Here is a 20,992-nt window from a genome sequence, read left to right as displayed (position 1 = left end):
CCTCTTACAAGAACAATTGTTTAAAAACTTTATGGCCAAATTCCATATCAAGACGTGGGGGGATCTCTATCATGATGGCCTCTTCCGCTCCCTGACACATTTATTCAATGACACTGCCCCAACCTCCATGGACACATTCCTTTATATCAGGCTTCGTAGTGGTATCCGAGCACTGACGGGGGACTTCCCTAGCGAACCACCTATTTTAGAGCCCCTCCATCAACTACTCAAGGCTGTCACTCCTTCACACGCGGTCTCCACCCTATACCACTCATTACGCACTTCACCAGATTCCCTGCCTTGTAGGGCACGGGCCAAATGGGAGGAGGAATTGGGTCAGCCCATAGATGATGAGCTTTGGAGCTATTGTTGCTTGCAAACCGAACAAATCTCCTCCAGCAGTAGGTTTAGGGTGATTCACTATAAATTCCTACATCGGCTGTATTGTACTCCGGTGCACATGCACAGGGTGGGTCTCCGAGAGGAAGATCTCTGCTGGCGCTGCCATGCTCCCGCGGCAGACTTCCTTCATACGGCATGGGGATGCCGTGAATTAGCCACTTACTGGCAACATGTGTATTCCGGCATTTCAGAAATGATTGATGTCCCTCTTGTACCCTCTCCGACGCAGGCACTATTGGGCTACACCAAAACTATTAAGAAGCCGGTTCGTAGATTTGTCACTATCGCCCTTCTCATGGCTAAGAGACTCGTAGCCTGTAGATGGGGGAGGGGTAGAGCTCCCAAACTCCCTCCTACCTGCTCTGGCCAAGGTGTGTGAGAAGGTGGTAAATAAACAGCTCACAGAGTTCATTAATATGGAGGGCCTTCTGCATCCAGCCCAATCAGGGTTTCGAGCTTCTCATAGAACTGAATAAACCCTGGTTGTGGTGGCGGAGGCCATCCATGAGTGCTTGGACTCTAGCGGGAGGGCTGCATTAATTTTGCTGGACCTCTTGGTGGCGTTCGACACGGTCCCTCATTCTCTTCTCCTTGAGTGACTTGCCGGGATCGGTGTGTCGGGCGCTGTCTGGGGCTGGCTTAGGTCATTCTTGGAGGGGCGGGTTCAGCAGATTTGGCTTCCACCGTCCTCCTCCTCCCCTCAGTCAGTGACAACTAGAGTCTCCCAGGGGTCTTCCCTTAGCCCCCTTCTTTTTAATATTTATGTCACACCTCTAATATATCTGGAGGAGGGGTTGCGGGCCAAGGTGATGGCCTATGCTAACGACACCCAGCTGCTTTTTACCTGGGACATAAATGCAGACTCTGTTCTATCGGTCCAACACTGTCTATCTTCTATCTTCAAATGACTGGCGGATGCACAGCTCAAGTGCAATGAAGAGAAGTCAGAGATTCTTCTTTTTGGAAAATTTCCTTCCAACTTCTGAGAATATCTCTGGCCACCTGAGTTCGCCTTGCCCACCTCTACAGGGAAGCGTGTTAAAAACTCAGGGGTGTGATTTGATGAGAGTCTCTCCTTTTCGATGCATATTAAGAAGTTGGCTGGTTGTTGTTTCGGTCTTTTCAAAACCCTTGGAAAATATTTTCCTCTCCTACCCCAGGCGGCGAGGGAAACGGTTACTTGTGCACTGATTCTGTCTCGGCTGGACTACGCCAATGCCCTCTATGTTGGTATTCTGGTCTACCTGCTGAAGAAGCTCCAGGTGGTTCAAAATATGGCAGCTAGACTTGTATTGGGCATTTCGGCTAGGAACAGCGTTTACCATCAGTTGCGATCACTTCACTGGCTCCCCGAGATGGATAGAGTTACATTTAAATCATTGGTTCTGGCACATCGTGCTCTTCATGGTTATGGTCCTCTCTACTTGCAGAAACGTTTTTCCTTCTATGTTCCTTAGCGACCCTTGCGGTCTATGTTCCGAAGCTTTGCCCAGGTGCCTCGCTTTAAATATCAGAGGTTAGTGGGCAGCTCTTTTGCTCTGAAGGCTGCTGATGCTTGGAATGCCCTACCTCTTGCCCTGCGCAATATTCAGGATCCAGTGGCTTTTAAGAGGAATCTGAAAACACATTTCTTTGCTTAAAGTTCATTTTCCAAACTCCGCTAGGCACCCCGCCAGGACACTTATGAGTATCTGTGTGCATTACAAATTTATGTAACATAACATAACATTAAGATATATTAATTAAATATTCAAATGATCTATGGGTAGCAAAGCGCTTTTGCAATTTTAAGGATGGTCACATATATAGGTAGTTTTTTAGGGCTCAGGAATGGGTAGTGAGCAGGGGCAGTAGGAGGTTTTTAGGGCTCAGGGAATGTTAGTGCACAAGCGGAGTAAGCAGGTTTGAGGGCTACGGTATAGTAAGTGTATAGGAGTAGTTAGGATATTTAGGGCTCAAGGATGGGGACTGTGCACAGGGGTAGTAAGGAGCATTAAGGGTTCAGGGATGGAAACAACATAGGTGTAGTAAGGGGTGTATATACAGGACAAAAACTATACTTACAACCATTCCTGCAAAGTAAAGCATACCTGATGTAAAGTATCGCAACTGAAAGTTACTCCTATTGTAATGCCCGGTGTAACGAATTGCGGTGTGGCAACTTATATTCCTCTCCTGCGTTTGTGGCTGTTGATGACAAGAAGTTGAATGCCATCCTGAGTTTTACCATGGTCAGTCTGAAGTCACCTTGAGAGTTCTCGCCTGCATGCTTTACAAACTTGTCTACTATTTCAGAGTTTGTGACCTATATCTTTTTGAGAGGACAGAAAAGGTGTTTCATTAAGACAATACCCTGTGCCCTCATAGCCAACTCATAGCCAACTATGGGGCATATTATCAAGCACAGCGTTAAAATTATCGCCGCTTTGGTGGCAGAAAACTGCCGCTAAAGCGGCGATAATGGGCTTGATAATATGCCCTTGAGAATTCCAATAGAAGCCCATGTTCACACCAGAACATGGGCTTCTATTGGAATTCTATAACGCATATTAGCAAGCCCATTATCGTCGCTTTAGGGGCAGTGTTCTGCCGCTAAAGCGGCGATATTTTTAACGTTGTTTCTTGATAATATGCCCCTATGTCTTTGCATGTCCGGTGGCTGCTGCAAAGGGTGAGTGTGTTCCCTTAAACCCCATGGCATGCCCTTTTTAGGTCTCGCCTACGCAGCGCGCATGTGCTGCATAGGAAAAAGACCTTTTGGAAACGCTTCACTTTTTGCCCTAAAAATGTGCAAGCGTTGCATTGCTTTCAATGGCAACGCGTGCACGTTTGTCAATTCCCTTGCGGGAGCGAGCTTTGGGGCCATGTGTTAGCAAGTATCGCTCCTGACGCTGCTCGCTCCCGCAAGGGAAACGCTTTCACTTTTGCCACGCGCTTGTTTTTATCTGCTGCTGACCCAGTTTCTGGTGCGTTTTGTCTTGCAAAGAATTGAATGTTGCAGCTACCAAAGACGTTGAAGGGAAACATAGCAAGTAAGAAATGGTCAGTACTTAAATAGACTTTGCGGTGGAGAAGATTGTTGGTCGCTCATTGGTCCTGACGAATATAGTCTATTCATTGGTTATTGTATCCTGTGGGCAAGGGGCACGTGCCTGTTCTATGATGTTTATTGTTGGGTGTGATGTTGTCGTCTGTATGATCGGTGAGCTCGTTCTGTTAACTTGCAGGGATGCCTTTTGCATTGTTTACTCAACTTTTTTTTGGGACAATAAGTTTGGACAGCGGTCCTGCTTCCGCACTAACTTATTTTGCCTTTATACAGGTGAATGGCTGTATTGTGACGTCTCTTCGGTGGCTTTGGGTATGAGCCTTGTAACATTCATGTGAGCGGTGCTTTTGCGACCTCGGGCTGCTTTCTGTGTTTATTTTCATAAGTTGCGAACATTTGCGTTCTTTGCTTTTGGATAAATCTCTGCACTTGCAATTTCTGCTCCTCTTGGTGTGTGGGGAACAAAAGGCTGCTTATGGGGAAGATCAGCTGCTTGCTGTTTGTACCTTTGTAAAGTGGAATATGAGCTAATAAGGGACAGGCGTTTCATGTTCTTAAAAAAGCAATTGTAGTTCTGTTTGAAGTATCCATTTCTACCGGTTCTGCTATTTGATGACCTAATAGTGTGTTCGTCTCCTGTATATAAACTCTTGGGAGTGGTTACCACTGAGGCGAATTGTTACTTGCTCATGCTGTGGAGCAACGCTCTGGCCTGTGTTCTGCTACTTGGACTGTTGTCTGATTGTGTAAACAATCCGAATGCCGTCCTAACTGGTCTAGGCATTTACAGCTATCGGAAGAATTATGCAGCACTCCCAGTTCAAACAATCTCAATCCAGGTGTGACACAATCATAAAAGTTTGTTATTTTACCACACCAAATGTTATGCTTATATTGAAGTAGTATTGAAATTCAGAAAGCAGACTCCACGTTAGCTTAGGCTTGTCTTCGCAAGAATGTGTCTCTTTATTTTTCTTATTGATGGTACATCCAAAATAACAGAACTGCCAGCCAACACGTGTTTCGTCTCCCCTTAGACTTTGTCAAGGCTATCAAAAACAACGAAAAGTCCTCTAACCAAAAGGGCTCCTCTCCATTAGTCCCATTCATATATTTCTAAACGAAAAGAGAGCAATATCCACGAATCTGTTAATCAAATTAGTTGATAGAGAAGTGTCTCAAGTATTCAAAATGTACCAAAACGACAACCTTGATAAGTATCGTTCTATCGTCTGAAAACAGCGGTTTAGGCATTTGTCTCTGCTGTGCATGCTGCTGAACTTCCAAAATGACCTCTCATTCTGTGGACTTCCTGGGTGTATACAGTCTTTCAGGCCTCTAAAATGCAGTCGGAAGCGCTGTTTGCCCTATTTATTGGAAGCAAGTCGGTCGTTGACCAGTCTTTCCTTATCTTATAATGACAAAAAGATCACGGGGCGTATTATCAAGAAACGGCGTTAAAATTATCGCCGCTGTAGTGGCAGAAACTGCCACTAAAGCGGCGATAATGGGCTTGATAATATGCCCTCAAGAATTCCCATAGAAGCCCATGTTCTGGTGTCAACATGGGCTTCTATTGGAATTCTCTGCCGCATATTATCAAGCCCATTATCGCCGCTTTAGCGGCAGTTTTCTGCCGCTAAAGCGGCGATAATTTCAACGCCGTGCTTGATAATATGCCGCCACGTTTTTTCCATTGTATAAGCGTTTACTTTGGAGTTTGAATATATAAATCTGTGTTTGGGGAAATGTTGGTCTCTCCAGATATGAGCAGTGTGTTCATGTGCACCTTTATAGCACGTGCACAATACAAAAGTCAAACTAGTTGCCTTTTAATGACTTTGCAAGCTTTCAGTTGGTCACAGTGGAGTTAATGCATACAAAAGTGCAGTTAAATTAAACCAGGCGCTTGTGGTAATCATACCTCTGGAACTAAGGGGCATATTTATAATAACTGACGCATCCCTGCATATCAGCAGGGATGCGCCAGTTATTTTGCGCCCCAGCTCCCCACCATGGATGCGCCGCATTTATAATGCGGCGCACCATGGGGCAAAAACGGCACAGATGTGTCACGCATCTGTGCCGTAAAAGTGGCGCATTGCTGGAGTTGCGTCGCTAGCGCGACGCAGCTCCAGCAATGCTCTGGGGGGCCCTATCTGCACAATGCTGCGTCAATCCTTACGCCTGCTTCAAGCAGGCGCAGGGTTTTGACGCAGCATGGGCTCAAAAGTGACTGAGTGAAATCTTGTAGATTTCACTCAGCCACTTTTAGGAGGCGTTCCTGCGCTGGAACGCCCCCACCTGCCCTAGAACGCCTACTAGTGGCGCAGGGCTTTACAACGTGACGCATCTCCCAGATGCGTCACGTTGTAAATACCCCTCACCATGGCGCAGGATTTGCGCCGCTGCTGCGTCACAAAAGTGACGCAACGGCGGCGTAAATGAGGCGCAAGTCAAACATAAATCTGCCCGTAAATGTGCAGTTTCGGTTCGCAGTGAAAATGTCCATATATTGCATACTTTTATATTTATTTGGAGCGCTTTTAGCTAAAAGAAAATGTTTGAGTTACTAGGGTGTTTTTACAGTTTCTTGAAGATGGCAAATGAGGGTTTCAATTTCTGGGTGTTGAAAGTTTGATCTTGCGGATGGTGACTAAATTACATCTTCAGCAAATCCGAATGTAACGTGAACACTTTCCAAGGTTTGCACTTCTAGTTTAATGGCCATCCACAGACTTCTTTCTTAGATAGCATTTGCAGTCTCTTCCTTCTGGTCCTTCTCCAGCAGCCTTTCTCTGGAAGAGGTTGGTAAAACTACTGCTCCTGCGAAGCCTACACTATTCTCCAGTGACATTCTCACAGCCTCGATCATAAAATCAACTTTCCTGATCTGCTGTCCTACTCGTCATAGTTGATAAACCTATTCATGACCAAATAGTCACTTCCTCTTAAAGTAGTTCAAGTAATACCTGTAATAGCTTTCATTTAAAAGAACATGAATTTTAAATCCGGAGTACTTACTGAGGGGCATATTAACAAGCACAAGCGATAATTATCGCTGGCCGCTCTTAGGGAGAAAAATGTTATCGCTGGCTATCGCAGGAAATTATCGCCATGCTAGCGTTGTTTTAACAACGCATAGCGCAATGGCAATAATTTCCCAGCGATGTTTTCCATGGAACATCGCAGGTTTTCCAGCGATGTTCCTTGGAAAATGACGATAACCTTGCTGATACGACCCTGTGGTCGTATCAGCATAATCCACCCCCAATGGTAAGTATAGCTAAGTCTGCATTTTAGCAGACGTTAGTTTTTGGAGAAAACAGCTGTTGTCTCCAAAAACTAACGTCTGCTAAAATGCGTGGGCAGCCTTGTAAATATCGCGATGTGTACATCAGCGATATTTACAAGGTTGTACTGCCCAGTGACGCCCACTTTGCATCTCATTAGAGATGCAAAGGGAGGCGTCGGGTGCTAACATGCGCTAATGCATGTTATCACCCTCTTGTAAATAGGGAGATATTTTTATCTCCGCTTTTTTGGCTTTAAGCGGAGATATGTCCCTTGTAAATATGCCCCTGAGTTTTTTGCCCCACAGCCAAAATGCAATTTTGGGGTAACACGGTGAAGTTGGTTCAGTGTTACCCAAAGTTACATTCCTGCATGATACAACATGCTTTAATAGTAGTGCATCACTGTGGGTTTTGAGAGAATTTAAATACCGCCATGGGAGCATATCAGCAACAACCAGCAATAATTATCGCTAAGCGCACTTAGCACTAGGATAATTATCGGCGGCTAGCGTGGATTTTTGTCGCTGCGATAGCGTACTATTAGCAACGCTTATCTCAAAAGCGATAAAAATCCTAGCGCTAACTGCCTAACGTGAGATTATTGCTGGAAACCCAGCGATAATCTAATGAAATGTGGCGTTTGCTTGTTGATAGGGCCTCTCAAACTTAGCCATGATATCCACCTTCCATAGGATATCATGGCTAAGTCAGTCCTGAAGCAGGCGTAAGGAAAGTAGCGATAACAGGGGTTATCGCTACTTTTCTTGCCGCTATGCTTCATGGCGTGGGGCTTGATGATAGGAGAACTGTTGCTTAGCGACATTTCTCCTGTCATGTCAGGTCAGGAACGCCCACTTTGCATCTCATTAGAGATGCAAAGCTGGGCGTTAGGAATTCGTACGCTAACGCAAGGTTTCACGCGTTAGCGTGACCTTGCTAATTAGGCAATAAAATGATCGCTGCTTTTCGGCTGAAAACGGCCGCAAAAGCGGAGATAATTTTCTATCGCCGCGTTGTAGATATGCCCCATAGTCACCATGGTTATGGACAGAATGGTCTGTACATTAGATGAGAGGTGTTTTCTGGCCTTGGAACCCAACAGCTGAGGATGCGCTCATCCGTCTGATCACGTTCCTTGCTCTGGAGGCTGTCCGTCACATGATCTTTAGGTGTCCTTGCAGGTGGATAAGCATACATTGGGGGCAAGTCTGTGCTGCTAGAGACTGGATGAAACATATCACCTTAAGCTCCACACCAGTGAGTCAAAATGTGTTCTGTTTACTTTCCAGTTTTTAATAGGTCCTGTGCAGCTGTGGCAACAGTTACATGAAAAACACAAATCATAACTGTTTTCTGCTTTGTGCCTAATAAAACACGGTTGACAAACGTTCTGTCTCACACTCACTCCACGCACTTACCATCAAAACAACGAAAACTAGAATGTAGTAGTAATGAAGGCTGGAACTAGTAATAACCATGTAGCTTAGTGTTATAAAAAATGACCACGCAAGAGCAAAGCTGGGGCTTTGTAATTTGCAAGATATTTAATAAAATTTAAAAATCACTGAAAAGCAGCTAGGGCCATTTTTAGGAGGCCTGGTCTCTTCCTCTGATATTTACAATCAAACAAGCAGTCCAGAAGGCCCTTTATTTCAATGCAATAGGTTTCACATTGCCGAGAGTTTTAGCTATTAGTATTGTAAATGACAATGCCTTTCAATTATGTTTTAAAACCCAAAACTTAAATAAAAGGCATTTTTATTTACAATGCCAATAGCTTAGACTAGCGTGAATGTGAGACCTATTGCATTGCAAATGCTTGTTTCATGGAGCCCTGGCCCACAAGACTTAGCTTTGCTTTGTCCCAAGGGGATTGATGCCATGTGGGGGAGTGGGAGCCTGTTGTAGGTATATTTACCATTAGTGACAAGAGGTTGCCCTCTTGATCCTGTTTATTCGATGTGATGGAAGGAAAGAAGATCTTGCTTCCCTGTGCTGCCTGTTTTCCTAAATGTCCTGGTTACAGTGAGAACTGTTGAGATCAGAAAGGAACTTTTATACTTATTTATATAGAGTTTTATATTGTGCCGACATGTCATCTTAGTTACTTCCAAGTGCTGTATTTTGTGATACTGCATCTTACTTGGCAGCCTGTGTGTGAGAGTTAATTTAAGAGCCGTTTACAGGCAGGTCTGTACAGGGGAACCAAAGGAAGCCCTGGCAGAAATGCTCAGATTTTCCCCACTCTCTCTTTTTCTTTCTCTACCTCTCTCTTTTCATCCATCTATTCTCTGCCTTTCTTGCTTCCCCCTCTCTGATCTCCTTTTTCCCCCTTTCTTCCTCCCACTCTCTTTCTCTCTCGTGAAGCCTCCTAGTGCCTGCTGCAATTAACCTGAAGGAGCGGGTAATTGTGACAGAGGCAACACATGCAGCCTCCTTGTGCCTTCTGAACCGGCCTCCACTGGCTCCAGCCCGCCGGGGAACTGCCCGATTCAATAAAAGGCCAGTCCAGCGATGCTTACAGCTTGAGCTAGTTTGCAGGTATTTATTGCTTAATTTTGCAATCCAATGTTTTCTACAGAACGCTTGTGTTTGTTCATTCTTTGATTAGTCAATTAAAGCCTTGAAGCCCGAGGGATTATAAATACTCAGGGGATTCGGTGCTAAAATCTTTTGAATAAGCAGGAAACCAGCATGTGCTTGGGCTCTGCATTCTCATCTTATTCACAGTAAATCCCATTGAGTTCTATGGCTGTCTTCACGAAGAACAGCAATCAGGAGCGTTGCGAAAATATTCGAGGAAGAAAAGTTTCCACACCCCAAATGCAGCAGGAAATGCATTTCCCTACGGCGTATATATTTCTATTTATATTATATATATATATATTTGTGATCTACTCACTGCATTTCACTATGCGGGCTCTGCACTACTCACGGCATTTGCATGCTCCATTTATTCATTTATAAATATAAGACAGATCCTCTTCGTCCTATTTTGCAGTGGCGGCAGCATCAGGGCATTACAAGCTTTTCAATTGAAATAAGTCCTGAAGCCCTGAAGTGCCCCATCTCCATCAATGAACATAGGGGCATATTATCAAGCCAGGCGATAAAATTATCGGAATTCCAATTGAAGCCCATATTAAATGTGAAGGACGTCTAACTTGGGCTTCAATTGGAATTCCATAGAGCATATTATCAAGCCCATTATCGCCGTTTTAGTGGCAGTTTTCTGTCGCTTAAGCGGCGATAATTTTATCGCCTGGCTTGATAATATGCCCCAGTGTTAGGGGAGCAGACAGAGGGGCATATTAACAAGCCAGGCGATAAAATTATCGCCTGGCTTGTTAATATGCCCCAGAGATTCTAAGGTCCATCCATCCATTAGCGATGGCTCAGTCTCTGTAGACTGATGAGGTGGGCAGCCCTTAATTGCATTTAATTGTAAACTGCTTTTTTGTGCTCAGACTGTGCTCAATGCGCACAATCAAGAATTTTAGGGGCAGAATTACAAGCCCCTTGCGCCACTTTTGCGTCACTTTTACCATGGGAAAAGTGGCGCAAAAGGGGTGCAAGGGGCTTGTAAATCTGCCCCATATATTGTTAAACACCCACAGTGAACAAAGCAATCAAACAGTTTTAACGCTCTTATTAAAGAGCTACAACACGGATGATTGAATCAAATATACATATAAAATGTTCTCAGCAGATATACATATTCAGAGGTTACGAATGAGTTAAGTGATGCAACAAAAAAAAGAAAGATGGCCTTTTTCACGCCCCTTTTCCTGTATCTTGGCTGAGAGACCCAAACCAAATCAGGTAGTTGGTGCAGCCTCAGGATACATGTTTAGGCGGTGATACATACAAAGCTTGAGTGGTTGCTCGCTTGAAGTCTCAACTAAGTGCATATTGTGAAGTCTTAAATAGCTAACAAGCTGGCAATTGTCCCTTCCAAAACCTAATTATCGCTACATTTTCTGAAAGACAACCTTGCAGGTACTTTCCACCATTGTGCAAGCTTCTCACAGCTTCTATCAGGCTGATGGGGCATGGATGCCCTTCTATATAACTTTGACTTTGTAAAAACGTACATATATTTTGACTCACGTATGGAATACCTCAAGTTCAATGTAAGGTCGTCACCTTAAGCATAGCTTAATTCCTACCACTGCTCTTAGCGTGAAGGCTCCGGAAACAACTCCTTACTCATGGTTAACTATTTCATAGCCTAGGTTGCAAATTAAATTGGGATGTGTTCTGGGGAACTAACTATGCCATAATGCTCCTGAGCACTATCTCTGCTTCTACATGCTGTAAAACTTATCACAGGTGTGCACCAAAGGAGTTATTTCACACTTTGAACCATTTGGGGCAGATTTATGTTTCACTTGCGCCTCATTTACGCCGCCGTTGCGTCACTTTTGTGACGCAGCAGCGGCGCAAATCCTGCGCCATGGTGCGGGGTATTTACAACGTGACGCATCTGGGAGATGCGTCACGTTGTAAAGCCCTGCGCCACATGTAGGCGTTCCAGGGCAGGTGTGGGCGTTCCGGCGCAGGAACGCCTCCTAAAAGTGGCTGAGTAAAATCTACAAGATTTCACTCAGTCACTTTTGAGCCCATGCTGCGTCAAAACCCTGCGCCTGCTTGAAGCAGGCGTAAGGATTGACGTAGCATTGTGCAGATAGGGCCCCCCAGAGCATTGCTGGAGCTGCGTCGCGCTTGCGACGCAACTCCAGCAATGCGCCACTTTTACAGCACAGATGCGTGACGCATCTGTGCCGTTTTTGCCCCATGGTGCGCCGCATTATAAATGCGGCGCATCCATGATGGCGGAGCTGGGGCGCAAAATAACTGGCGCATCCCTGCTGATATGCAGGGATGCGTCAGTTATTATAAATATGCCCCTTAATATTTGCATTTATGAAAATCACTTCTCTTACACATTGTTGGAAGGTGGTTTACTAGTAGGTGCAGCTAGGTAGCTAAAGCTAATATTAACACCACAATCACAAATAAGATCCAGTCTACTCTCAATAAATTGATCCTTGCACAACCCTTGTTAGCTTGGCTCACGAGCAGTCAGGCTTAACTTATGATACAGGTGTGTATAGCATTTAATATCACTAAAACAGTAAATAAGTAGCACACAACACAGAATAAAAATTCAACACCAATTTATAAAAATAGGGAATATTTTTCTCTTTAAAATGACACCAAACGACAAAAATCCAATGTAGGGAACCAAAGATATGATTTTTTTTAAATCAAATGTAAAAATGTGTTTAAAATCATGAAGTGCCAACCGGGGATATCTGGTTGCGCTTGATCGTGACCAAGTCAAAGTTTCAGGCCAACCGTGATGGAGTGCAGGGTGGATACAATGGGGTGTTTGGCGCCGATCACATAGTCACTTTTTTAGGTCTTTTTCTCTCTGCATCGAGGGAGTCTTCCCGGCAGGCCCGGTTGTGGTTTGTCAATGTCAGCTTGCTTCAGCACGAGGCCTCAGTGATTCCTGGAGGTCTTGGTTCTCATCTTGAACAATGAAGAGCTCCAGAGCTTTTTGCCGGACAAACTTGAAGTTCAGGCCGAATAGTGGTTAGACGTCGCTGGCTTGAATCTCGATGGCGGATATGTCACCTTATGAAGCTTTTTCACAAAAATTCTTCAAATGACCCCAAACTTCTGGATCTTCTTCCAGAAGGTATTTTGGGGGTCTTGAAAGGTCCACAACACCACAAGTCTCTAGAAGCTCTGAGTTGCTCCCTGGAAAGTTGAGACTACAATTACAACAATGCACCTGATCAAATCCTTAAAAGTCCAATGGACGCTGGTCATCTGGGCTCTTCTTCGTGGAGTTGGTGCAGGTGACTTCTTGAAGCTCTTTTGTACCTGTTGCTTACCCTACACTCCCCTTCCAACCCCTCTTGTAATTCAAATTCAAGGGCTCCAATCTGGCTGAGGATGCAGGAAGAAGGGGTTGCCCTGGTTCCTGTTATAACTGTCTTTCTCCATTTTAAGACCAGTTTCGCAACCCAGATCCCTTCCTTTTCAGGCCTCTGCAGCTGCAGATCTCCTCCCAACATGGTCTCTTTGTCTCAGCCCAGGCCACTCCACACCTCATTAGAGCAACTTGGCTCAGCCTGTCAAAGGCTGGCCAATTAGAAGAGGCTGTGACAGGGCTGATTTTAGGTAACTTTAGGAAAGCAGTTCTAAAACTACTTTCCTGTAATAAGTATAATAAGTCTAACCTCAGGATATATATTTTTTTTTTGTAACTATTATTTATTTTATTATTTTGAAAAATATTTCTAGCTCACTCCTGTCAAAGGTTAAGCTTTATTAATGTTTAATGAAGCCTTCCCATGTTAGCCCATGGAATTAGCAATCTACAATGGGGAAAAACAAAGTTTTTCCACCAGCAGGGCAAATAAAACACCTGTTCTGCTGTCGCTGCCTATTTTAAGAATGCACCCTACCCTTGGGGCACCTGAGGCAGACTTTAGGGGTAACGTATATGTACAAAAAGGTAGTTTAAGATTTTGGAAGTACCTTTAATTCCACAATCAAATTTGGACAAAGTTTTATTTTAAAAGCAGCCTGCAAAGCAGAGCTGACTTTAAAATGACAGTAGGCACCACATCAGTGTATACTTATATGCATTAAATCCATGGGGCCTCTAAACCTATATACCCTACCATATACTAGGGACTTACAGGTAGGTAGGTTGTCAGTACCAATTGAAGTTACACCTAATTACTATGTACCTTTTACACAGAGCACTGGCCCTGGGCCTGGTTAACACAGCCCAGGGCAAAATCAGGGTCAGAAAACCAGCATCTAGTAGTCCAAATGGGGGCAGAAAGTGGGGGACAGCTGCAAAAAGTCCTGTTTTGTCACACACATGAACAATCTTTCTTCTATTTCATCCAAAGAAACAGATTTGGCAATAAAATCACAAACTTAAACATTTTTCTTCAAAACCGTCTCATCTTTTAAACAGTGTGAGGGTTATTTTTATTTTACCAAAAACGATGTTCATTGTTTGTTGATGTGCACAATTGTATTTATATCTTGCATATCAGATTTGTGGATGACTCACTGTACAGCTGCATGACTGTACATTTACAGTCTAAGTGTTTGGATGTGATTTTTTAAAGCAATTAAAAGTGGTGCATTTCACACAGTTGCTATGCTGTCATTTAAAACTGCCCTCCTTTATAATGTATTTAAATGATTGCACACATGACGCGCAGGGTCAAGACTGATTCGCATATAGCTGTGTCTGAACTGGGGTGGCGAAGTGAGCTAAAGAATGATGATGGATTCAACTCAGATCTGTGACTCGGGGTGAGTGTATGAAAATTGTCAGCGCTCCTTCCATCATCTCCTTGTGTTTGCTTGGTTCGCCCTTAGTTAGCAGGGTATTCCCAGACGGGGGTCCCTTGCTCACTTTGCCACTGGATTCAAGCAAGCCTGGCTGAAGACGGCTGAAATGCCAGAAACCGGTCCTAGGAAGCTGGTTTCCGGTCCAGGGAAGACATGGCTTGGCAGTTCGGTCTGGACTGTTCCCATGAGGCACAGGGTCAAGACTGATTTGCATATAGCTGTATCTGAACTGGGGTGGCGAAAGAATGATTATGGATTCAACCCAGATCTGTGACTGGGGTGAGTGTCTGAAAGGTTTCAGCGCTCCGTCCATCATCTCCTTGTGTTTGCTTTGACACATTTCAAGTTTCCATATATCACGAGAAAAATGTTGCCTTCACTTCTAAATGTATTCATGCAAAACTTCAAGTGCTAGAATTCAAAGGAAAAAAACAAATGTAATATACTTATAGAACTAAGTGAGATCTCCGTACAAATCTAGATTATGAGCTAGAGGAAACATTCTCTGTTTCACAACGAACCTTAGGAATGAGGAGGTAGTTTTATAAAAATGTATACTTGCAGCACTTTTTGAAAACTACATATATGAATAATACTAATATATTTTTGTATTGTGCTTCATACCCCGTCTCCCATTTCTAAGCACCTTTCTGTTATTCAATTCAAGGGACTCAATATATGGACCTCTGAAGAATGGGTTGGACTTGCCTGAATTTGAATTTGTGGCCTGTAAATCATATTAGATGTTAACAGTGAGCATTAACTCACTGAACTAACTAGCCCACTGGAATGTGATGTTTTTACTCGGGAGAAGGGCTATGACTAGTCACTATGACTAGTGTGTTTCACTATAGTTTTTCTAGGTGTTCAAATGGCGATTTGTATTGTGAGAGAAAGTATAGAAGAATTGAAAACTGTACTATTGCAATTCGAAGAGGCTCACTCCGATGAGAACATGCATTCACGATTTGTACCAAAGACGACAGCTGAGTATGGATGAGGGTGGGAGAGAAATGTTAGGGTGGCTTGGATTTAATGAGAAACAAGAGATGATAATAATAGGTAAAGAGAGATAGTGATGGTGGTAGGTGGAAAAGAGTATGTCAGGAGCGGGGTGCTGTGAAACAAAGTTAGAGTAACTGAGAGAATGTGACTGAAAGGTAAAAAGAGTTTCAGGAAGAGTCAGAGAGACAGGGGGAACGAGTGACTGGAAATACTAAAAGCAATAGAAAGTGACAGAAGAGAGAGTGGCAGGGAGTAATGATAGGGGAGGAGAGTTAATGACAGATAATCATGGGAAATAGGGGAAATAAGAATGGGAATTCGTGCAGAGATTTTGAATGAGAATAAACCGACAATAAGATAGAGACAAATAGAGTGTGAAGGAGATCGTAACATAGAGGAAATGAGGGGGCATATTATCGAGAACGGCGTTAAAATTATCGCCGCTTTAGCGGAAGGAAACTGCCGCTAAAACGGCGATAATGGGCTTGATAATATGCCGCAGAGAATTCCAATACAAATCCAGGTTCACACCAGAACATGGGCTTCTATTGGGATTCTCTGCGGCATATTATCGAGCCCATTACCGTCGCTTTAGCAGCAGTCTCCTGCCGCTAAAGCGGTGATAATTTTAACGCCGTCCTTGATAATATGGCCCCAAATGCCTCTGGGAAGGGAGAAGCAGTGACGAGCAGAATTGCACTGCACTGTGTCCTTCCCCAAAAAACCGAAGAACTCCATTTTAATTCAATTAAATGTTGGTAGGGACAAAAAAGAAAGCAGCATTTGGTTCCCTGTATGAAGTGTTTGCCCTCAAACATCAATTTGAATTGAGCCCTTTCAGATCTTCAGCTGACCCTCAATGAGTGGCAGGTAAACTATCTGAGAGCATTAACCAGCTGAGTCACTTGATAATTTGATTTTAAAATGCACTGTAAGCATGCCCTGCCCTGATATTAACCAACTTTTGTCTCAGATTTCAGGGGAGCCGGAGAGCAAAGTGCCAGTGAGAACAGCAGCTGCCACATTCCTTAAAAAGCCCGCATCTTCCCTCCGCCTGTTTTGTTTTGATGCCATTGTGGAAGAAAGCCAATTGCTAAGTGATGCTGACAGAGATTCGAGGAGGCAGAAGATAACAAACGTCGCCCTTTTCTTTGCTTTATTTTTAAACTGAATCCACAGGGCTGCTAGAGCTGTGTCAAGGCCCAGAGAGGCAATCCCGAGCAGAAAGGCACAAGGAAATTGCTGAGGTCTGCACAACACCGTCGCGCCTCCTCTGTCCTTGCCCAGATGATGCATTCCTCCAGCTTTCCTGAACAAGATATATTGTGGTGATAAAAAGAACTTAAGCCCCTGGGAAGCCTCATCAGGAGCCAGCGCTGCAACCGAGTAAATTATTGTCGCTAGATCCATCTTGAACGGGGGCTAACAAGAGCTGCTTGGAAAAACACCCTCAACTGATGACACTAGCTCTCCATTGTGGCCATTATGTACAGGTCTGCACAGCCAGGGCACGCTCCTCACACTCCTGGTACCGAGAGGGTCATCCCACCAACCTTTCCAAGACTATTTCTGTCCTTTGACATCATCAGCTGGTATTTTGTAAAGCCCCACTGACAGGGATATGTCTAGAAATGACCCTATCCTGCAGCCTGGTCCTTTTTCAGTTCCATTTTGGAGTAGAACCAGAATACTTCAGTTTAAAAATTGAAATTAGGCAGGGGGAGGAGATGGTCAAAATACTAGAGTCCCAGCTGACTGAGCAGGTAAGTGTCCCAGGACAGCCAATTCTGCAAGTGACATTTGTGGTATACTGACTTGGATGTTCTAGACGACCAAATGTTTATGGATTACAAATCAGTATCCATCCAAGGGTACACTGGGACTCAGTGAAGAACAGGTCTCTCTACAGGAGTTTGAAGAGAGATCAGCCTCTATACTACAGTCAGGGGCATATTCACAAGGAGCTATCGCCGAATCAATGGCACTTTATCGCAGCCAAAGTCGTGATAAATTTACCTCCCCATTCACAAGCTGGTGCTAACAGCCCACAGCACCAGTTTACCAGCGATGACTGCCGCAAAAAACATCACCACAGAGGATCCCCGCAACTATCGCTAATGAGATGCAGAGTAGGCATTCACGTGCCAAAAGCCGCGATAACACCACACCTCAACATTCTCAAAGACCAGCCCGATCAGCGATAAGAACACAAAACCGGCGATAAAGCGTGTTAGCACCAGGAAATCTACACCTGCTTTGACCTGGTGTTAAGTTGGACGCCAGCCAGCCAGCACCACAAAAGGGAGACAGCCCAGGGCCACATCGGAAGGGCAACAGATGCCAAGGAGCCACACATCATGCGGCCCGGACACCCAAGAGGGCCACAACACCCACCGACACCACCCCCCGGACCACCCCTCCCTGGCACCCCCCCAACAAAGACATGCCACATAAGCCATACAAAAACATGTACAAAATTTTCTGCATGATGTCGCACAATCACAACAGTTGAAATGCATGTGTCGTCACAGAAATGAGCATCACACATTCACTTTCGAAGGAACAAATAAAACTTAATTGAAATTAACACCGAAATTAAATGAAGACACATTGCAACTCCACCCGGGATAGTCCGTAGGTCATAGCCTGCAAGACAAAAAAGATGATGAGAAGGTGTGTCCTGTGCACATCAAAGGACAGAGAGAGAGCGAAGGAGAGAGAGAGAAGAGAGGGAGAGAGAGAGAGAAGAAGAGAGGGAGAGAGGGAGAGAAGAAGAGAGGGAAAGAGAGAGAGAGAGAAGAGAGAGAGAGAGAGAGATAGAAGAAGAGAGGGAGAGAGAGAGAGAGAGAGAGAGAGAGAGAGAAGAAGAGAGGGAGAGAGAGAGAGAGAGAAGAAGAGAGGGAGAGAGATAGAGAGAGAAGAAGAGAGGGAGAGAGAGAGAGAGAAGAAGAGAGAGAGAGAGAGAGAAGAAGAGAGGAGGAGAGAGAGAGAGAGAGAGAGAGAGAGAGAGAGAGAGAGAGAGAGAGAGAGAGAGAGAGAGAGAGAGAGAGACGCCCCTTTGCACCCAGGCCACACTGCTCACCTGCTGCCACCGGTGTGTCTCCAGCCACGTGCCGGTATGTATAGCAGTACACCAGGACACACATCTGATTCAGAGCCGTCATCTGAAACAGAGTCCAGATACATGACTGGCACAGTACACACACTTGGACAAGATAACATCGCCTACCCGCCCATGCACACCCAGGCATCACAAAGGCACCCGCCGCCCACGGAGCATGCCCATGATGGAGCAGGTAGAACAAAAATTTGTGTACCTCTATTTTGCATGAAAATACTAATTGTTTAACCTACTGATTATAATTTCAACAGATTGCAGTGTAAAACTAAACCAACCATGGCAAAATAACTCTAATAACTAAAATATGTACGCATATTAATAGTAGTGCATGTGGTAATAGGATATCACATGATTTATGTTGCTTATGTGATGTTTGCGTTCCTGTTTGGATCCTAAAGGTGAATATTATCACTTTAAATGTTGCTATATGCTAGGAAAATAATAATACATAAAGGGATTAGTGAGGATTTAACATTAGAATCTTCATTTCTTTGTATTAATTATTCTTTTGTGTTTGTTTTGCTTAAGTTGACATTTGGGCCTACCTAAAAATGGCCTCCGTAATGGAGTTCAGAAGTGGCCACCGTCTCGTGAGCGCGATGCCTACTGCGCAGACTCGATGGCTCCGTGAACTTTCTGACGACCCCGATGCACCGTGTTCCTAGTCAAGGATAGGAACTTGGTGGACTGCCAAACTTCAGTCAGTAAAAACTGGTCTAAATGAACAATTGGGACATACAAGCAAACTTTCAACATTGTTGCATAAGGGCAACACTAAACAGAGGAAATGAACCAGCAAAATCCATGAGAACCTCATAGAATAAAAATCAGACGTTCCCCAACCAGCCAATCACAGCCTTTCTTGGCCTAAAAATGTTTCATGTTATCCCGAAATTTATTATAAAAGAGTAGTAGAATAGGGAGGGGTTGGCATTCGGCGGTTTCGATGACTACACACCCTCTTTGACCCCACAGGCGATGACAGATGCTTACACGATTTCTGGTCCTTTGGAGATCTTTGGGACTATAACGTGTTGAGGAAAGAACTTTCGGACTTTGAGCTTTGGCCTGCTTTATTTGGACAATTAACGGCTAAATTCAGTTATCCAGAGCCAAATGAATTAGAGAAAAATCCAGATAGCAAGAATAGGTATATATAAATGTCCTGCGATCTGTATTAATTGACTACATTTCTAAACTTTGATTAATCATAAATGTTGAAATTAATTGCAAATAATATTTAGATAAACAAATATGAATAACAGAAATTACGAGTTTGTGGTTTTTCATTGAAAAGAGTAAAGGATTCTGAGTCTTAAATGTGTTTTAGCTGGTTGTAAATCACCATCAACCAATCAAACTAATTGGTCCGTCGACCAAGTGGTGGAGTGCCTTGATGTTTGGCATTAGGAATCTATAGGTGGTGAATGTTAATGTATATTCTGTAAAATAACTTTTCTTCCCTATGGGTAATAAGGTACGCCCCACATGTCCAGCGCGAAATCATCATCCCTCCTGTGTGCAGACTCGTGAGTGGAGACGTGTGAGTGTTGGTGTTATGGGCCCACCAATGACTGCGTGTGTGAATGAGCTAGTGTGACAACTGGTCTGCGACGCAGGGAGGATAGTTGTGTATATAGAGATTTTCCCCTTTTTCCCCGGTCTCGCGCTGCACCACCTGCCCATACACACCCAGGCCTCACTGTTCACTTTCCGCCACCGGCGTGTAGACTGGATGTCCCACCATGTGCCGCTGCAAGCCACAAGCCCGGGGCCCGCAGACATGGCACCCTCCACACTATGCAGCCATGCTCCGCAGGCCAACAGGTCTCACGTTTGGAGCTGGGTCTTGAATACTCCATGGCAGAGGACATACCAGTGCACCCGGCAACATCGCAGGCTGCACACCCGCTCAGTTTTGATTTGTTCAGCATTACGTACATCAATTGTGTGTCTTTTGCACACCCGATCAGCCCAATGGGTGCCACTAAGTCTGCGACCCGGAAGCGAGGCCACGTGGCGGTAGGCCGGCGCTACCCACTGGCTCTGACCTACACGGCGGTACAGCAGGGCACACAAAACCAGAGTTGCCCAAACCCTCGGGACGGGGCATCATCGCAGAATGCCCACCCGCTAAGCAGCTTAAGGTGCCACTGACTCAGTGCACCCAAAGTCACCGTCCCGTGGCTGGGTGCCTGTGCCTGCCGCAATGCGCCTGGTGCGACTAACCCTGTGCAACCCCAGTCAGCACCAGGTGGTGGCCGGCTCGTGCCGTCAAAGGCCTGGGTTGCCACTAACCCTGTGCAACCCCAGTCAGCGCCACGTGGTGGTCAGCCCGTGCCGTACGCAGGCCTGGGTTGCCAATAACACTGTGCGCAACAAAACTTGTGCCCTTCATCATTGGGAACTGTGGCGTCCCTCATCCAATCACCATGGGCAGAGGAAAATGTGACGTTGTCAGCCCCCTATGTTGGCGGAGTCACATGGCCTGTGAAGCCTCTGCCGGATGGGTGTGGTGTGCGTGCACACCTGCCCTCAGGGAGTGGCTGTGACATGCTGACAACTAGATCAGTGACCTGCACACCACCAGCGAGTTCGCCTGCGATGGGGAGCAATGAGGGCCCCCCCTCTGAGCGTAAGCAGAGTGGTCTGGCCTGCCGTACGCCGGTCCAGCGCAGGGCTTGCCATAATGACACATGGGCTCTGGGCGTGGTTCAGTCCATGTCC

This window comes from Triturus cristatus, chromosome 3_2, assembly GCF_964204655.1.
Source record: "Triturus cristatus chromosome 3_2, aTriCri1.1, whole genome shotgun sequence".
Taxonomy (NCBI): Eukaryota; Metazoa; Chordata; class Amphibia; order Caudata; family Salamandridae; genus Triturus; species Triturus cristatus.
Note: the sequence above shows the minus strand (reverse complement) of the source record.